The 18,951-nt window shown below is 36.4% G+C and overlaps 1 protein-coding gene across 4 annotated transcripts in view; it reads right to left on the bottom strand.

The window, feature by feature from the left end:
* The window catches only part of LOC145689992 (uncharacterized), a 38,083-nt gene that overhangs the window by 16,354 nt on the left and 2,778 nt on the right, over window positions 1–18,951 (bottom strand). For 2 of the 4 annotated variants that reach the window (XM_081764452.1, XM_081764454.1), the window contains exon 1: window positions 6,354–6,644. The exons of 1 other annotated variant lie outside the window; for it this stretch is intronic. The gene's annotated coding sequence lies outside the window, so the exon portion shown is untranslated. Of the gene's footprint in view, window positions 1–6,353; window positions 6,645–18,951 lie in introns of those variants that run through there. One more of the 4 variants, XM_081764455.1, reaches the window with a different exon arrangement.

Below are 18,951 nucleotides of genomic sequence, written 5' to 3'. Positions count from 1 at the left end.
GAAAACTGTGAAAAGTGACAAATCGACATAACTCCTTCAATACATTTATGTGGAAACTTTTTATTACAGATTCTTAATCAGCATCATTAGTGCTTTCGATTGATGTATGCACAACGTTCCAACTCGATATCAATTCTCCCTTCATTCCCTTGTAAGGTGTAGACGGCCTACCTTTGGTGTGTAGTATTCCTGCTCAAGTAAATTTGTGGTGGACAACATCGTGTATGTGAATTTTTACGTGGTACTCGTTTCCTCGCACATTTTCATGTGCCAATTCTTGCGTAATCACTCACTTACTTCCCTTAATCATCAGTCTCTCTCAGCCTGAAGTGTACAAACATGGAAAGTTAAACTGAAAGAGTAGATTTCTTTCTTTTTCATTTTTTTTTTGGCCAGGAGCATCGAATAGAGTATTCTACGTGAACTTCCATGCCATGGGAGATAGTTTGAAAAATTAAATAGGAAGCTATATCATCTGAAATGGCAAAAGCCAGTAAGTACTGTATTTATAAGAAAACTTTTTCTTACGGAGCATCATTTACAAAATATCTAATATTTAACTTATTTTTATACACAGCTATTGTTGGCGAGATTAAATTAACAGTGACTGTTAGCTGCACATGGCTTTACGTGAACATATTGGTATCGATAAGAAAAGGAAAGATTAGATCATGAAAATGATTAATAAGGTGGAGTAAATATTAACACATCTTTATGCTTCTTTTCTCGCTATTCATTTATGATATACACACAAAATAAGTTTGTTTCACAATGTGAATTTGCCGTTACGTTCACGTGAAAATAGCCTTTTGGAAACATCTTTTGGTGAAATTACAACAGGTAACTCAAATTTGGTTCCCTAAAAGGTGATATATGTAACCTAAGGTTACAAGCGTACAGTAAGAAAATGGTAAGTTAGATTTTCTTCGTTGATACGTATACGGAAGCACTCCTGCTACATCCTGGAATAGATTTCTAAGGAACAACAAATTGAAACACGAAATTCTCGTGTTTCAATTTGCTGTTCTCATCTTCTAATCTTTTCCTTCATGAAGTTCGCGAAACTTCCTTGCGTGCAGATTCTGAATACAAATCTAGAATCACAGCTATAAATAATATTTACTTCTAAAATCGTTTCTTCATGTCTTAAGTTGAGATATTAAACTACGTACTTTTAATTGAGTGGTTTATTCGGTAGAATGCTGTGCAGGGGCACAAAAACTTGAGATTTGAAAGAAAGCGAACTTTTCCGTATAGGTAAAAAGTCATAAGATATGCAGTTGAGTACAGACAAGCGCAGTTGTGTGAGTTTACCGCGAAGTCCACATTTAAGTTGACATAGGAGATAATCAGTGAAATGATTTGAACTTTTACTTACGGTAGCGGTTGTCAATTTTAGCAGAGTAAAGTACGAAGCATATGGATAACAATTGTAAAATAAATTGGACTGCCCAACATGATTTTTACCTTCGGGTAAATAATACGAGATTCTAAATGATTTTGTGCGTAGGAAACGAAAATGATAACAATTTGTGCACATCACATCACAGTTCTGAGATATTGCATGAGATATATTTTGCTCATTCATATAATTTATTGAAATGAAGAACGTAAATAAGCTCAGTTAATTATTAAGAATCGAAAAGTAGAAGTTTAAAATATTTTGTCATAACGAGATCGAGCCTCTCAAAGCCCTCTTACATATTTTCTTCAAATAGATAATTATAAGTAGTGTTGCCAAGAACGTTAACAATAATATCACTAAACGTACTGTGAAAAGTCGCTAGAAACCTTAATTGTAATGGAAATAATACTAGTGTCTTTGCTGTAGATTTCGAAAATCGCTAAATCTCGAAAATTGTTAAACAATGGTAATTGGAACAAATCTTATCTCTAAATAAATTATCAAATCGCTAGATTTAGCGACAAAATCCATAAATTGGCAACACTAATCTGTAAGCCCTTTAGGTTATTTTTCTATTCAAAAATAATTATTTCGTTATTCGCGCCGCATATCACTATGTATTTTCGTTCCTATAGCCCATTGATGCCTGAAAGTGAAGAAAAAAAAAACTCACGCCCCAACGTCTTATATTGTTCTCCTTCCTTTGCAAAGAAAAATAGATCCCTGTGTGAGGTGTCAGAATTCAGAGTTGTTGACAAGATCTCTTTAACATGTAGCAATGTGTTGTTGACAAGATCTTTTCGAGCCTGTATTTGTGTTTGAAATGAAAATGAATTTTTTGAGTTTTGTGTCCCACTGTTATGCCGGTTAGGCTAAAGGAGACGGTGATAATGAGATATGAATGAAATGGTGGAATGAAGAAAGTGGGAGGAAACGGGAGAACCCCGAGAAAACCCAACCACACGGTGTTTGTCCACCACAAAGTTCACTTGGCGGGAGCAGGGTTTGAACCCGTGACCCCATGCACCAGAAGTGAACGCTCTACCACTGAGCCATTGCGGCCCCTGTTTGTGTTTGAAGCGTATTGCTTTATAAATCGAGTGTTGTGCTGTGTATCGAGTGAGTTATTGGTACTCGCTGGTTTACGCCGAACGTGTACTAATCATCCGGATAATTTTTGTTATGTGTATGCTAGATTTATACCCAAATCACAACGGTAGAAAATTTGTAACATTATAAAACTTGTTTATTCTTTGTACTCCGGTTGTCTAATTGGTGACCATGAAAAGCCATGGGCTTCTCATCAGTGCTGTATAACTTGTACAACAAATCTTACGTTGTGATCACATGGGAAACTAAACGCCTTGCCGTTTGCTGTACAAAGGGGGGGGGGATACCAACAAACCATCTTAAGGACTGTTACTTCTGCATGACTAAGATCTCCGGAATGTCTAGAGAAAGTAAACACGTCACCCAGTATCCTGATATTCCTTCGGCCACACGACCTGGCCTCACAGTGATGATTTACCAATACGTGAACCCCCTGACACATGGACAGTGGAAGAAGATGACTGGAAAGAACTTGATGTTTCACCGGAGGCAGCTGATTCTTCTACGTCAAAAGATCTTGACTATACCAATACATGCTGACAATGATACACATTTAATAGAGTGGTAAGACTTAAATAATCTAGCACGTGATTTAAATTTGTCGAAAGAAGCATTCGAACTTCTAGGTTCTAGACTAAAGCAATGAAAATTACTGTGTTTCGACACAGACATCAATCCTTTGCACATTATTTTGCTATAGAGGAGAATATGTATTTCTGTATAGACGTTATTGATTTGATGAACAAAATACGCGTTACCATGTAACAATCTGTATCGAAACGTTTTAATGTACGTATAATACAGTAGGACCTAGATTACCCGACGAAGACGGGCTATTTCTCAGCCCCTATTAAACCGATCTCTTTCAAATTTTGGGAGACATAACTAAATAGCCCTAGAAGATTAACTCTAACATTTTCTGTAAATCCGTTAAATAGGGGCTGAGAAATATCCCGAAAACTGTTGGAAATGAAATGAAATGAAATCTGTGAGTTTTACGTCCCACGGTTATGCCGGTTAGGCTAAAGGAGACGGTGAAGATGAGAAATGAATGAAATGGTGGAATGAAGAAAGTGGGAGGAAACGGGAGAACCCCGAGAAAACCCACGCACACGGTGTTTGTCCACCACAAAGTTCACTTGGCGGAGGCTGGGATCGAACCCGAAAACTGTTGGATAATCGGGGTTGTACTGTATATAATGTGAATAATAAATATATGCTTATATCTTTTGAACCTGACGTGACAGGACATTTTTATGGTGATTTTCGAAATCAGCGTGACCGTTTGCTTAAGATTCACCTATTCGCGGAAGTATATAAAACGTTTTTATTTGTTAGGCAGTGTTATCAAACGCAGATACTATTTATGAATTTTATCACTATTTTTATGCCCGTTGGACAATTTCAATCTGCAGGGAACCTTTCCATTTTTGTTTCTTTCTTGTTGTTATTAAGTATGGATTAAGTTTCAAAGTTGGTCGTCCGTTTCTAGTAAACTTTTGAAAATTTTCCAGGAAGAAATAGATAATTTGCTTGTTTGTGTGCTTGATAATATTTGAGGAGAATGGAACTTGTGTTAATTTTTTCATAAGCAGATATAATGATTGAACTATTAGATAGGCAGATGGAAGTACTTCGCGGAAGATTACTGCGTGGTTGGAATGTGGGAAAGTGCCAGCATTTGTATTCTAAACATGGCTGGAAGTGTACAGAGACAGTTCAATTCCTAATTTTAACGAAACGGGTCCAACTTCCCTAAGCCTAATCTAACCCGACCCTATTCTACCTACTTATCCCTACCTTACCCGTCTGATATAGCCTCGCTGCTGAAAGAGATGTTAAACATCAAATCAACTAAACTAAACTCTACTCTACTCTACTCTACTTTACTCTATTACACACTTTAAAGAAATCTTAAAAATTGACAAATTTTAAATTTTCGTGGCTGTTGTTACGTTTTTTGTCGAAAACCAAGGAAATGACCAACTTCGGAATAAATGCCTGAAGTAGTATAATAGATTAATGAAATATCAAATACTTTTCCATATTTATTCGCACAGGTTTACCTTTGGCGCATCATTAGATAGAATTGTTGAAAAACTATAATTCTTTTACTAATGTCCATCTTATTGCCCCCTAAAAGGTTTCTTCTGGGCGATGAGAAAATATCTCACTTGACAGATAAAATTCAAGGGTCCCACCAGAAATAATTAGTAAAAATTTACAATTCTCTTACGACGTGCGCATAAATCCGTCTTCTGTAACATAACAACTGCAAAGCAAAAATAATCTGTGCTAGGAGGCCACTAACAAGCATGAGCACCTTCTAACCGAGTTAGAAAGAGCGTAGCTTGTCTACCAGAGCGTTAGCACGGCGGTGTATGCGAAAAAGCCAGGTGGGTCAGGGTTGGTGGGGATATGCGTAAGCGATAGTAGTGAAAATAAGTGTTTTGGCAATGAAACGAGTTTTAATAGCACTTGGCGCAGTTTCACACTAGTAATCGTCCACCTGTAAACATAAAATATGTTCTGTTCAATTTGCACAAATATACCGCCGATAGAAAATATGAAATGAAATCTTTGAGCTTTACGTCCCAGGGTTATGTCGCTCAGGCTAAAGGAGACGGCGATGATGAGTAATGAATAAAATGGTGGAATGAAGAAAGTGGGAGGAAACGAGACAAACCGAGGGAACCCACGCTTACAGAAAATAGTATGTAGTCATCTCTTATGTGCACCTACTTGTTTTATTCGTTTTGAAGCACATATAATGATTTTACACTAGTAACCAAACAATGTTAAACAGAAAATACAGATGTCTTACTTTGTGTTTAATTCTGTCGGGTTAAGTGCTGTATCGCGGGACCAATTTCAGAATATTTGCCAGATGAAATGGAATTTATTATGGTTTTGAGGATGAGTGAGTGAAAGGTAAGGGAAATAGTTGAAGTTAAGAAAATACTTGCTGTTTCTAGTTCTTTTTGATGTTTTAAGCGGCATTATATGTGGAGGTGGAAGGGACTATTTGGCAGAGAGGTACGGTACATGTTAGGATTTGTGGGAAAGGCAGCGTGGAAATGGTGTGTAAATGATAAGATTGTCATATATGGTGTTACTTTACAAAAATAACGAGTATCAGTTCCTGAAATTGTGGGAAATAATGGTCTATTAAACATATGAACAAGTTGTCATAAGTGTAGAAACGAATTGAAACTACAGAAAAGAAGATAAACATCTAAACAAATCTAATCTAATCTACCCTAATTTAGTACACTTTAATATATTTTTTTTGGTGACGTTTAGTATCTTCATCAAAGCTGTGCAGAACATAATCCATGCATTTAAGACATATAAAACGTTTCTCCACTATCCTTGAATATGCGTATATTCAGCGCCGCTAACGCCCCAGCTCCCTACCTCCTCCATGCTACGCTCCTGGCTTCACACTGTTAGATAGCATTCATGCTTTTTAGTGGCCAACTAGCACAAGTTGGTTCCTGTTTTATGCACTAGTTTTTTATGCCACGTCTACACTATTTTGAACGTTAACTGCAAGCAAGTGCGCAAGGGTCACAACCTGACATATAGGGGAAGAAATTATAGATAGAGATAAATTAGATACATAGATGTCGATTTTCGTGTGGTCCGGCGGTACAGCAGTAATGCCAATTCTGTCGCCTGTCTTTGCTGCATAAATAAGTCTTTCCACGCAAACTATTGGACTTGAGCTCTCAATCTTCCAAAACGTGGAGCACCGAAATTTCATAAGCACCTATTTATCATGAGAAATTGTTAATATCTATTAATAGACTATCTGTTAAGTTTCTAATTTCGTTACCTTTGTTTTTAAATACACTGCCAATGGAGATGAATCCAAGAGTTGTATGTAGAACATCTCTTGTATGAAATGCTTATTCAGAAACAAAACTAAAAATTTGGAACCCATATCTTCTTATCAATTGTTCTATAATTTGAAACGTCCGAGCAGTGATGACAATCTGGAACCTTATAAAATTCTATCTCAAAAAGCAGAAATTCCCATTTTAGTCTTAAATTTCCCACGGGCTACACTAATTATAGAGGGCCGCACGCATAGTCGTTTTGAAGCGTGATTAGTGACTTACTAAAGAGCTCGATGTTTCCAGCAGAAGCCAAGCATTTAGTATAACGCTAATAATAAGTCAAAATATGCTTTATGCAGAGTCGTTCTGAAGCATTATTTGTGCCATACTAAAGAGTTCGACTAACATATGTTTCCAGCAGTAGTCAGGCTTTTAGCATAACTCTAATCATACAACAAACCGACTGCCTATAGCCTAATGACTCTGCATAAGGCGGACAATTTTGACTTTCTTCAATGTTTGAGTGAGTTATTCGTAAATTCCGATGTTCTAAACTCCTAATAAGAACTTTCGTTAATTAAAAGATACTATTGACAAGGACGCCGATCCTTGGGGACGGGGGGCCTCGGGCCCCCCAAAGCTCATGTGGGTTCCCATATTGTATTTATGAAAATACAATATTTGGCATAATTTGAATGCAATTTGTCTTAAAATCCTCATATACTTGTATATACCTTCTGCAACTGAATTTACAGAGAAATCGATGCCGTTGACTATTGAAATTCTTGATGAAAGCAAGTACTTTTGTTACTAGAATTCAGTATGTCCATCACGCTATTTATCCAGACCTCTAGGATTTAGTTGCAGTGCCTGGGCCAATGAACAGCAGAGTTTACACTAATATCCCAGAAAAAATATATATATTTTTATTTATAAAGACATTTCCACAAGCGAAATACAGTATATATTTTGCAGAAAGGCAGTGCTTTTAACATTTCTCCACAATTACAAAAGTGGTTAAATGAACATTGATTGACTTTTCATATAAAATGGAGCTAGGGCCGGATTAACCCATCAGGAGGTCCGGGGCTAGAAAAGTACGTGGCCCTTGCATTACAGCACGTAATTTATTCTTGATAAGGGCTAGTTCGGAGACACAATTCGCGATTTTTGTTGAACACTTCTATTCAACGAGAAAATATAAATCACGATTCTCATGAGGACTAACTCAGGAGAGTAATGCTCCCGGAAGTAGGAAAGAAAAACACAGTTCTGATTGGTTGGCGTTATCTATGTCTTGCCATGTTGGATTCAAATAGCAGAATTCAGACGATTGTTGTTGTCGGTCCTCGTGGCCGATGGGCTAGCGCTATATGCTAGTAACGAAAATCTGTTTTGGCGTGAGTTCAAGCCCGGCCCGAAGAAAGTTTTCTTTTTTTTTACATTTTTACAACACTTTTTAAATTAAAATAATACGAAAATAATACTAAAAATGTAATTTACTTACTCTTGTGCAGATAAGTAGTAGTAGTAGTAGAAACGAGTTAGAAGCCCCGCAGGGCTCGTTTTGTTGGCCTTGTACTCCATGATATAAGGCTCGTTTTGTTCCCCTTGTACTAAATGATGTAGATTTTGTGACCAACTTAAACAACTGACTAGGATAGCGCGTAATAATGCTGGCTAGAGTAGCGCGCGAAAAAATCGTACTTCCGGGAGTATTACTCTCCCGAGCGGGTCGTTTCTCGTGCACCATATTCGATCTTGTTTTTTAAAACTGATTTATGCTAATTGATTGAGACGGTGGATGTAGCAAACGAAGACATTTGTTTTATATTTTTGGTCATATTTTATCTTATGATGATGATTCCTTTTAGACAGCTAGTTGAGATTTTAATCAGAATGGAGGCCCCCGTCCACCTTTAGACCCGGGTCTACAGCCCCTTAAGCCCCTTTCTTAATTCGGCTCTCAATGGACCCTGTAAATAGAACTAAACATTCAGAATATTTTGTCCGAGTCTACAAACTGAAAATAAGAGTGAGCTGAATGAGACACTACTTGCTTCAGAGCATACCATGTACAAAACTGATGTGTGTTCAAATTACAGTATATTTTCCCGTAGTTGTGGGTGAGGGGATGGTTGGACAACTGGAAATGTGCGTGGAAGAAACACAAATTACAACAGACCCTGTTATTAGTTTAGTGCTGTGAAATGGAGGCTCTTATACAGAGTCATTTCGATGTATGATTAAAGTCATTCTAAATACCCAACTACTGGAGAAAACATATGTTAGTCCAACTCTTTAGTATGACACTAAGCTCAAGTCAGAAGGACTCTGCATAAGGCCCAAGGACACTTGGAACATATTATTATTCAACCACTATTACCAAATTGACGCAGTAATGGTACTTCTGATCCGACTTTATTTTCCTGTGGAAAAGTATACTGTAAATCGTGATGTATATGTTTGCTATTACTTTTAGAAACGTAGGGCGGTGTTCAGAGAGAATTCGTTAATCGAAGGTTAGTCACAGACTAGTTTGTACAAATACTAAGTGCCGTATGCAGAGTCATTTTGAAACGTGATTATAGCCATACTAAAGAGTTCGACTAATATAAGGTTCCTGTAGTAGTCAGAACTTTAGTATGACGCTAATCACTCCTCAAAACGACTCTGCATAAGGCGGTAAATCTTTACTAAGGAAGATGCACTTTTTGGTATTCATAGTTCACTTTTAGTACAACGAAAATGAAGATTTGGGAATGATTAACTTAAAGAACCCCAATGCATCGGTGAGTAAAATTAATGTGGCAACTACGAAAAAGTAAATGAGCGCATGCATAGTCTGTGAAAATGAAAATACATGAATTACGAAATACGAAATGTTATGTCGCACGCTAACTCGTGGGTTAAAGATTATACTCTGCTCTAGATTAATTAGTCAAATGTGATTAACTTCGTGCAATACTACGTCCTAATCAGAGACTGTGAATACAATTATGATAACCATCCGTTAGTGAACTTCATAGTAAGGTGTTAATCAGACGTCAAAACGACTCTGCATAAGGCCCGTAGTTATTTAGTTTAAAAGGTGTTTGGTCAGGTTAATATTAGTTTGAAAATAAAACGGGTTCACCGGTAGAACAAATAAAATTTTAAATGGTGTGCAATTGCAACTGGCAAGACGGCGTGAAACATTTAGTTCTCCTTGTGAAATGAGTAATACGCTAATTCCTTTATTCTTTGTTAGAAATTTAAAATATATTCCTAAATATTGTTTGCGTTTTCAATCGCTACACTTTAAAGACCAGATAAATATTTCAGTTTGTTTTATTTTTGAAATAAATGCGAAATATACCTTTGTCTTTCTTTACGATGCAGATAAGTAAAAATCTCAAACTCTTACTTTCAGTCAATCGTCTGGAGTCAAACTGTTACGTAGAAAAAAAATCTTTCGACATGTCAACGTGCTTTCTCTATCAATTATAATTTTGTTTGGCTTGGACAAAAGAAAAAAAAATGTTATTACGTTTCTGTAAATCGGAAATGTCCCAGTACTATACAAAGGGATAAAGATATGAACAGAAACTATTAATTATCTAAATTAAATTTGTTAAATTATCAAGAAGTCTTAGTCGAACTGTTTCACCGTTCACGTTAACAAATCGCTTTTTTCTGTGCGAAAATTGCTTGCATCGAATATACGTATGCTAGATTTTAATTATTGAGTAGTAAAATTACTACCACATCCTAACCACGGATTTTCGATATTACTAATTAATTTTCGACACCATATCATGTTATACCATGTTATACCTAGGTATATGTCACTGCTTTGATTTGCTTGGAGTCTTATATCCCTTTGCAGGAATAGGTTTAGTGTTACCCGAAAAAGTACTCTTTTTAATGCAAAATAAGAATCCGTACTAGAAATCGGTATCATACACGGTACGACGTATAATTTCTATTATAATTTCTTTATTTATTTACACAAAAATTATGACTTAGACCGCTTTAACATGTATAACAAGAAACAAAAGAAATATTCTATTTACTAAGAAGAGGATGTTTCGGAATTATGTTCTATTTGGAGTTCCTTCCGCGCACATTGCTCATGGTTAAAATATGTATTTTGGGGTCGCTTAAGTGTGATTTCCTTTAGACTGATATAGACTGCAATTCACGCTCTCCTATCTTCGAGGAAACGCGTGTTGTAATCTGTATAGCACGCTTTTGGACGACTCTAACAAGGCACAGTTCATTCTACATTACAATAATTTTATGCTGAAGTCAATAAAAGCTCAAATATTGTATATAAAATGTATTAGTATTATAATGGCTACCGACTTTAATGCATGTGGTTCCCGGTTGAAGTGCGTTCAAATTTGAACACATTACGGTAGTTTACACTCCACCATACACTGCAGATTCAAGTCTCATATAACCTTGACGCTAAAACGTGTTGATAATACTTGAACAAACCAACAAACATAATTGTAAAGATTTGATATATAGTCAAAATTTGATTAGATATTGACATTGTTTAAACTGTTCATTTCAATCAGCATTTTTGGCTCATTTTTTGTTTGATTTAGTTCCGGTTCTCCTTCAACATTGTCAAGCTCTTCCATAGGAGACTTCTCTGAACAGATGTGTAATAACATTTTAGCAGATTATTTGTTCTGAATCGAGATAAGAAACTATTATATTTTCATACAGTATTAGGTATTATTTTAACTTCAGAGTAAAATTAATACAAAAAGTAAATTAACAATAGAAAGATAAACTAATGACTATTAACCTTCTCGTTCTGGACTAAAGGAAATGTTACAGTATTTGACTTCGAATCTAAATAGCACATCCATTTTTATTTTTTAAACAGTAAATACGTACAACTTTAAACAATAATTAGTAGTAGTGTTAGCATTATACGATTGCAACATGTAGCTCACAATTAACATTATCTATTTAAATTAATGAAGAACGGGAATGGGGAATGGCGGAAACTTCATAACGAGGAACTACATAATTTATACGGTTTACCCAACATTGTTAGGGTCGTCAAGTCTAGGAGACTTAGGTGGGCGGGTCATGTAGCTAGAATGGAAGAAAGTAAAAACGCTTTCAAAGTCTTGACTGGAAGACCAATCAGAAAACGACCATTAGAAAGACCTAGGCGCAGATGGGAGGACAATATTAAGAAGGATCTCGCAGAGATTGGAATACAAAGTAGAAACTGGATGCAGTTAGCTAAGGATAGAAGTCAGTGGAGAGCTTTTGTGAACGCGGCATTGAACCTACGGGTTCCATAGCCCATAGAGTTAGTTAGTTAAATTAATGCTAGAAATGGTTTTAGAAATCTTTTCACGAGCAACTTCTGTATGCGGTGAAGGACTGATGGACAGTGACAAAAAGTAAGAAACAAAATAAAAATATGTGTTTATATTTTTTAAAAAATGAAAATTTTAGAGCAGTTAGAAATAAACTATAATTTTTGAATTCACGTAACACTCTCAAACTTATTAATCATTTTATTCTTACTTTTTACTATGAGGAACTTATTATTTTTTGATTTGTCTCTACAAACTCTTAGTTCAAATGCATGATAGCAGTTCAAATGCATGATGATATTTTGATTCAATGGACAAAATAGAACCTTTAATATTTTTGCTGAATTAATTATAAAGTAAATTTTGATCATTTACAACTAGAAAGGACTACTTTCCCTGGATGCTGCAGTCTGAAATTGTCAAGAAAACAATAAGTTGTAAATTATTGTATGATCTTGAGTGTACGAGAGCAGACCACACCCTAGCGCGAGATTCGATTGAAGACAATCGGCTTAATTCCTGTCCAAATGGACAACGAAACAGATGGATTTTGAGGTATGAATACATTTTGTATACATCGGTATTAGTTTAAGAGTTGCTAGAGTACATCAAGATATTGATCCATCCTCTCTCTTTCTCTCTCTCTCTTTATATATATAAACAACTACACAAACTGTTAACAGCTGATACTTGATAAATCAGGAAAATTTTTCGTAATGTCAGAGATATGATTGTAGAAACTGGAGGGAAAATCCATTCTAAAGTATTATTTCAAAAACGATAAATACTGGAGCTGGAAGCAGTGGCGAAGGGGAGTCCCACAAGTAGGGTAAGCCCGATAAAATTCCAATGCAAATTCGTGGGAGCCTTACTCTCCTAAAACTACCTATACAGTATTTCCATATTAAAGATTTTCGTCTTGGTATAGCAGGGGTGTAGCCACGGGGGCTCATCGGGGTCAGGGCCCCCAAATGACCAGCTTATAAAACATCATCGTAAGATTACCTCGCTTCAGTCATTTAAAAATAACAAAGTTTACATATAATTAACAATTTACGGTAAAATAGTATGGAAAATACTATTTTACCATACCGATCGAAAAATAGGTTGGTATCCAGGGCCCTCGTTAAGGGGGTATGAGTGGAATTCTCCCCCCCCCCAAAGTTCCCAATTTCCTTACAAGTTGGCAAATTAAAATACCTAGTTGGCAATTTGAAGAATACCGTTTTGTTCGTGCTGCAAATCATAGGCTTGGCATAAATTTTGTGTAGTTTCTTATCTTGAAATAAATTGATATATTCGTTGAAAGCTTCTTTACTTGTTGCAAGTGATCAGTGCCAGATTTACGTATAAGCTAAACAAGCTATAGCTCAGGGCCAAACTGTCTTGGGGGGCCCCCAAAACCTGAAGAAAACTGAATATCCATTTCCAAAGGATAAGAAAATCAATCAATAAAATAAAATTTACATATACGTAGGATGTAGCAACAGTACTTCCTGTTGTGTAGGCTACTATCATGTAAGTAATGGTGCCCCTTCTGTTAGCCTGCTTCCTAAAATATCATTAGTTTATCCATTTCTGTATATAGGGTGCCTACGTTCACCTGGACACGTAAAGGACCCCATTACCTTCAACAGCTTACGGCCCCACTAAACCTAAATCTGACTCTGCAAGTGATCACAATTCACTTTTGTTCATTTGATATTCCTAAACAGTTTGAAGAATCTTTAATGAAAAATCGGGAAATTGTACCACTGACAAAAGCTGAATAGAGGTGGCGTGCAAAATTAAAACAGAAGACAGAAGAAGCGTTTCGGTTGCAGGTAGAGCATTGGACGCAAAACATTTGATACAAAAGCGTATACAAGACAACACGCAGATTGTGGAGATTAATAAGAGAATAAGAAATAATAGGCCTATTAATAAAATAAGAACAAGACAGGGACTGGTTAGTATAAACTTTTTACTATGTATAGTGTGCAAATTTGACAAATTTAAGAGTTTTTTCCTAATAGTAAAATATCAAGGGGAAGTAGATTTTGATACCAGAGTGAATATATTGTGTAACCGTGTCTGCTTTGTGTGTGAATAAACCTTTCCATTTGAAACAAAAGTGAGGAAGACAATAGATTATTTCAGTTGTTTTGCAGTAAGACTCTATTTACAGGGCTTTTCGAGTAGGGACAATTTAACAAAATGTGTTTTCGGAATGATATCACAGTAGATTTCTGGGGGTGTTGTTCGGTGGGGAGAAAAGCTACAATGGATGTCAAGCATTGCAAGGATAAAATGCTAGGAAAAAGTAATTAAAAGTGCTCAAAATCAAGAAAAAGCAGGGTTTAATTTTGAAAATTTGCTACCGCTTCGCGCCAAGCATGGTGACACTTCGCGGCTGGTCTGTCGATCTCACCCATATGTACGGGGGTGCCGTCGTATACTCTACTCCTGGGCGCTGAGTTACCACGGCACGGCACTGCAGTCAAGTCATTTCGTCGCTTCCGCTGTGAACCTAAGTGCAAGATCCCAAAAGCCACATTTTGGGGTTCAAACCAATACGTCTGCTGGGTAAAAGCATAGACCAGTGTGTGTTGCCTTTCCTACCTTACTTGTAACCCCGTAATTGCTTCTTTCGAAAGTTAAACGAAAATTGCAATTCTTCCTTTCTTTATAGCATTTGTAAGTCAAAGCATTACATATACCGCTGTATGTTACTTATGTAGCTCACAGGGCTGCAACAATGGGGGAGGAAGCGAGGCACGTGCCCCGGGCGCGTGGTTGGAGGAGCGCCTAAAAGGGAGGTTATATATTAGTATTTATCCTGACGGTATTTAATATATTTCATCAGAGTGCGAAATCATGAAACCGAAGTGAGAGGAGACTGGAGGACTGAAGAGTTAAATAAAAAGCTTTGCGCACTTCTGTGCTTCAAAGTTTCGATATAGAAAGTTCATGTATTTGGGCATCCAGAAGTAGTAAACTATACAAAGTTAGGTATTACGAGTATACCGCTGATCGCTAGTTCATCTAATAATTAAATATGAAATACACGTTGATTACATATGAATTACAGTAATTACTTTGGAAACTTCTGACATTATTTCACTGTATTATCCCCTCCAGCAAGGATTTAGTAAGGGAATTTTGTCCAAAAATATTCAGTGGGGGAATTTCCCTGTTCCTCAAGGATTTCGTACCTTGTTTTTCAGAATAAATTTCACTATTTCAATTCGATAATAAATAATGAATTTAATGTAGAATTAAATCTCATATTATAATATGTATTATAGTGCATTTTCATCTTCTCTAACTACATACATTATTCATTTTGGTAGAAAATCATTCTCAAAGACATTCTCTCAGGCTTTCTCCCCCTTCTCTGCCAGAGCCTTTTTCCGCACCCTACCCAACAAGATCCGGCGTTTTACCAAACGTCTTTAAAATATAAAGTAGATGAGCTAAGGAGGTATTTATGTGCAGGTTAGCCTGGTCTATCACTGAACCCCTCAATTGAATGTTTATGTAAATCATATATTCCTATATCACAAGCAGTAAATATAGCTTACCTTATTCTACGTTTTTTAACGGATTTCTACAACAGATTATAGCTTTAGAGGTTCTCACGACGATTGGTTGACGTGGATTACCTAACCTAGCCATAAGTTGTCAAATTAACAGTTGTGCATTGTAAATGGTGATGATCCTGAGTTGAGGTGTAAAATTGCACTCGAAAGCGGAACAAACGCTGCTCGTATTCGTATCTCAGACGAGGCATGGAATGGGACGACTATGAAAATAAGGTTGCTGTAATAATTTCCACAGGGTTGATAAAAGTGAGACTGATTGTCGAAACACTTTTCAATTTTTTTATTAAGACTTGGCAATGTCAAGTTTCAACCCCCCAATTTTGTAATGCTCGCTACGCCGCTGATGGTATCTCTTCCTTATAAGTTACCGATCGGAAAATAACATGGTATACTTTTTTTTGTGACAGCAGATTACACAATTTACTGCAATTTATATTTGACAGTTTGATGACAAATGATTTAACAAGGTACTATAAATACTACCATAAAACATTGGTGCTAAATTAATTTGTAAGTATATTATATTTTTATATGCTCTATCTAGTGTATTATAAAACATATTCTTTATCAGATGGAAAATTTGATAAGAAACAACGTTTTTATTTAATTTTTCAGTTTGGATTTCATTCGCTTTTTTTAAACGCTACTTGGTGTAAAACAGGAAGTAAGATATAGCTGTTAATAAAATAATTGTTTTTTAGTCACCAATAATAAATAAATATTTTTGTTATGAAATCTTAAAGAAACTAAGTTCAATTTCAAAGAAAATCAATCTTACATACATAGGTTGTGTGTACAAGGGTTTAAACTGAAATAGTTACGCACAAAGGTATAAAATTTTGTCCGGGACAGTAGTTCTGGGTTAAATATAATAAAACTATCTGGAATATAATTTATGGAGAAAAACTATAATAATAATAATAATAAGCTTAAAAAGCAGTGTTTTTAGTTTTCCGGAAGGAAACCAAAATTATCCGTTTTTTTAGGGCTCAAAAACACTAGCTGCAACACTTTCTTGGCTTGACCCCCTTCAAAACGACGGGTCTCTCCTACTTTAACCTGCTGGCTACATCCCTGTGATATAGTGGTATTGTTTTCTCTTGGTTATTAAATGTTTGCTTAAATGACAAGAGTTGTACGACGGAAAGTACTCTATTATTATTATTATTATTTTATATTCAACAAATATTTACGTGAAAAAACACGCAATATGTATTAATGGAATATTCCCATTTAAGTCCACTAAAAATATTTTAAAGTGCTGTGCATTTCTCACTCTAAAGTAAGTACAATATTGCATTTAATTGATGCGTCACGTGATAAGGACTTCATTAGAAATGTTAATCCTCAGAAGAAACTTCATTTCAATCAACACAAGATATTTAATATTGTATTCTATGCATTGGCATATTTAAGGGACTGGGCTTAGGCACTCACCGAAATTTTATAGCAATTTTTTTGTTTTATATATATATTGCATAATTTTCACATTTCCAGGAATAAATTAAACAAAGCTCCTCCCGAAACAAAATCGTAAATACCCCACTGATTCTATGAAACGGAAAACTCTACTGAAATTACACACAAATATTATTACTTTATTCTGTATGTAGAATTTCGTAAATTTATACTTATGTTTAATATACCACTTATATTCTACAAGCTATTATAGACTGAGTCCCATGTGAAAATAAGAGAAACAGCTACTCTGCATACCTTCTGAGAGTGTATTCCTAAATTAAACAAGTTATCGTCAATACACAATTCTATACAGAAATTTCTTACTCTGTGTTGAGGAAATCATTTTACATCATATTAACATTGAAAGATGCCTTCAATCCTAAAACTAAACTCCCTCCGCCTTATGCAGAGTCATTTTGATGTATGCTTAGCTTCATACTATAGGACTGACTACTGCAGAAAACATGTTAGTAAAACTCTTTAGTATGGCACTAATCACGCATTAGAACGTCTCTGGATAAGGCCCCCAGACGAGCCCTCGCACTTTTCCCAACAATGCGTTCAATCCCAGCGATAACAGTTTCGCTCCCTGAGCAGTATAGCTCGTAAGCCTGTCTAGCGAGCTGGTGAGGTTGAGACGGAAGGGTCTCAGAGTGTTTCCAATCTTTTATTTATTTTTTTAACGGAAAAAGCCGAAATGTTGAAGTATTTACTTCATTTTATAAGAAACTAAAGATAAAGAAAATATATGGTAGAAAGCAGGGTAGGTCCGGTTTTATAGCCTCATAGTAGGCTTCGCCACTGGCTGGCAGTACATATCAGCACACGAAAGACCTCACGATGTCCTAAAATGCATATTTCAGTAATGTGCAGTACGTGCATAAGGAATTCTCCGGAGGGTATAAGGGATTCCCAGAGATATTCAGACATACGGGTGGGATCAAAGTGGGCGAAAAGAAAGCCTTGAGAGCACTGAATTAGGAATGTCTTGGCAGGAGGTCGGTATCATAACTAACGCAAGATGGGAACATTTCGTTTGGAACTTGCGTGGATGCATAACACAGGGCTTCTGGAAATAATTCATTCCCAAGGGCGCCCATGTGGTCTCCATGAAGGAGCAAGTATAAACGACAATTTTTCTATAGTTTACTAAATATATCAGCTTCGACAGTTTGTACATGAGTTGGTTCGATTTGGAAAGTTGGTGAATACACTACAGGTAGTTGGCGAATACACTAATGGCATTATTTACTTATATAAAGTACCGGAAAAAAAAGAAATCGGCACTAGGAAAGTCTTGCTATAGAACAAAAGGATCATCACAGGAGTTTGGTACTTAGCGCATGTTTAGACATGTCCAAACCTGTATTGTAGAAGCTCTAGCCATTGTCTCACAAGGAAAGTACTTGGGCTCGAACGGGTGAATACGCACAAAAAGGAAAGCGTGTGTAATGTTAGCACACTGGAATCAAACAGTGATGTCCTTTTTTCTGCAAGGTGGTGTAAACGTTTCACAAGAGCAGGGAGAAGTAGAGTACATGTCAAAACCACATGACATCTATAAAGTCTGACCCCGGGCCATTTTGAGGAAAAGGATGGATGGATGGAAAGATCGGCGAACACGTGTCCCACTAACGTTTGCTGCGCTCATCAAAAAGCATTACGCAAAATGTCAGCATTATATCACATCTCTCGCTGCAGTTCAATTTTTCATGCGGTCCGAGTGCACATATTCAAGATGATAGTCCTGTTCACACTTTGTTATGCATGCCCTGCCTGGCAACATGCCTCCTACAGACACTCGAAAGTGTGCAAACTAGAGCCGGTCCTATCATCACTGGTCACGACAGATTTACTCGAAATAACCAAATTCTGGAAGAATTAGAGCTGCGTTCTGTTAGAGAACGTCTACGTCATCTCCACTGTAAGTTCTGGCGTACTTTGTCCAGGCATATTAACCCAGCTATTGCTAACATCGGCACCGAATGCACTCTCCGCAACGTCCATCGCTAACCACGCATATAATACCTTTCTAGAGCTCGTACTGAAATCACCATCAGCCACTCTGCGACAGCTGCAGATGTAGCCTACCATACCTACAAATTCAAATAGCAATACCCAGCTTTTCAACTGTACATATGTATTTCTTCTATATTTCATTCTACTAATGGAATCAGGGGATTTGGCACGACACTCTACATAAAAATTCAATATTACCG

This window comes from Thermobia domestica, chromosome 7, assembly GCF_964235325.1.
Source record: "Thermobia domestica chromosome 7, izTheDome1.hap1.1, whole genome shotgun sequence".
Classification (NCBI taxonomy): domain Eukaryota; kingdom Metazoa; phylum Arthropoda; class Insecta; order Zygentoma; family Lepismatidae; genus Thermobia; species Thermobia domestica.
Note: the sequence above shows the minus strand (reverse complement) of the source record. Positions and strands in the feature narration are given on the sequence as shown.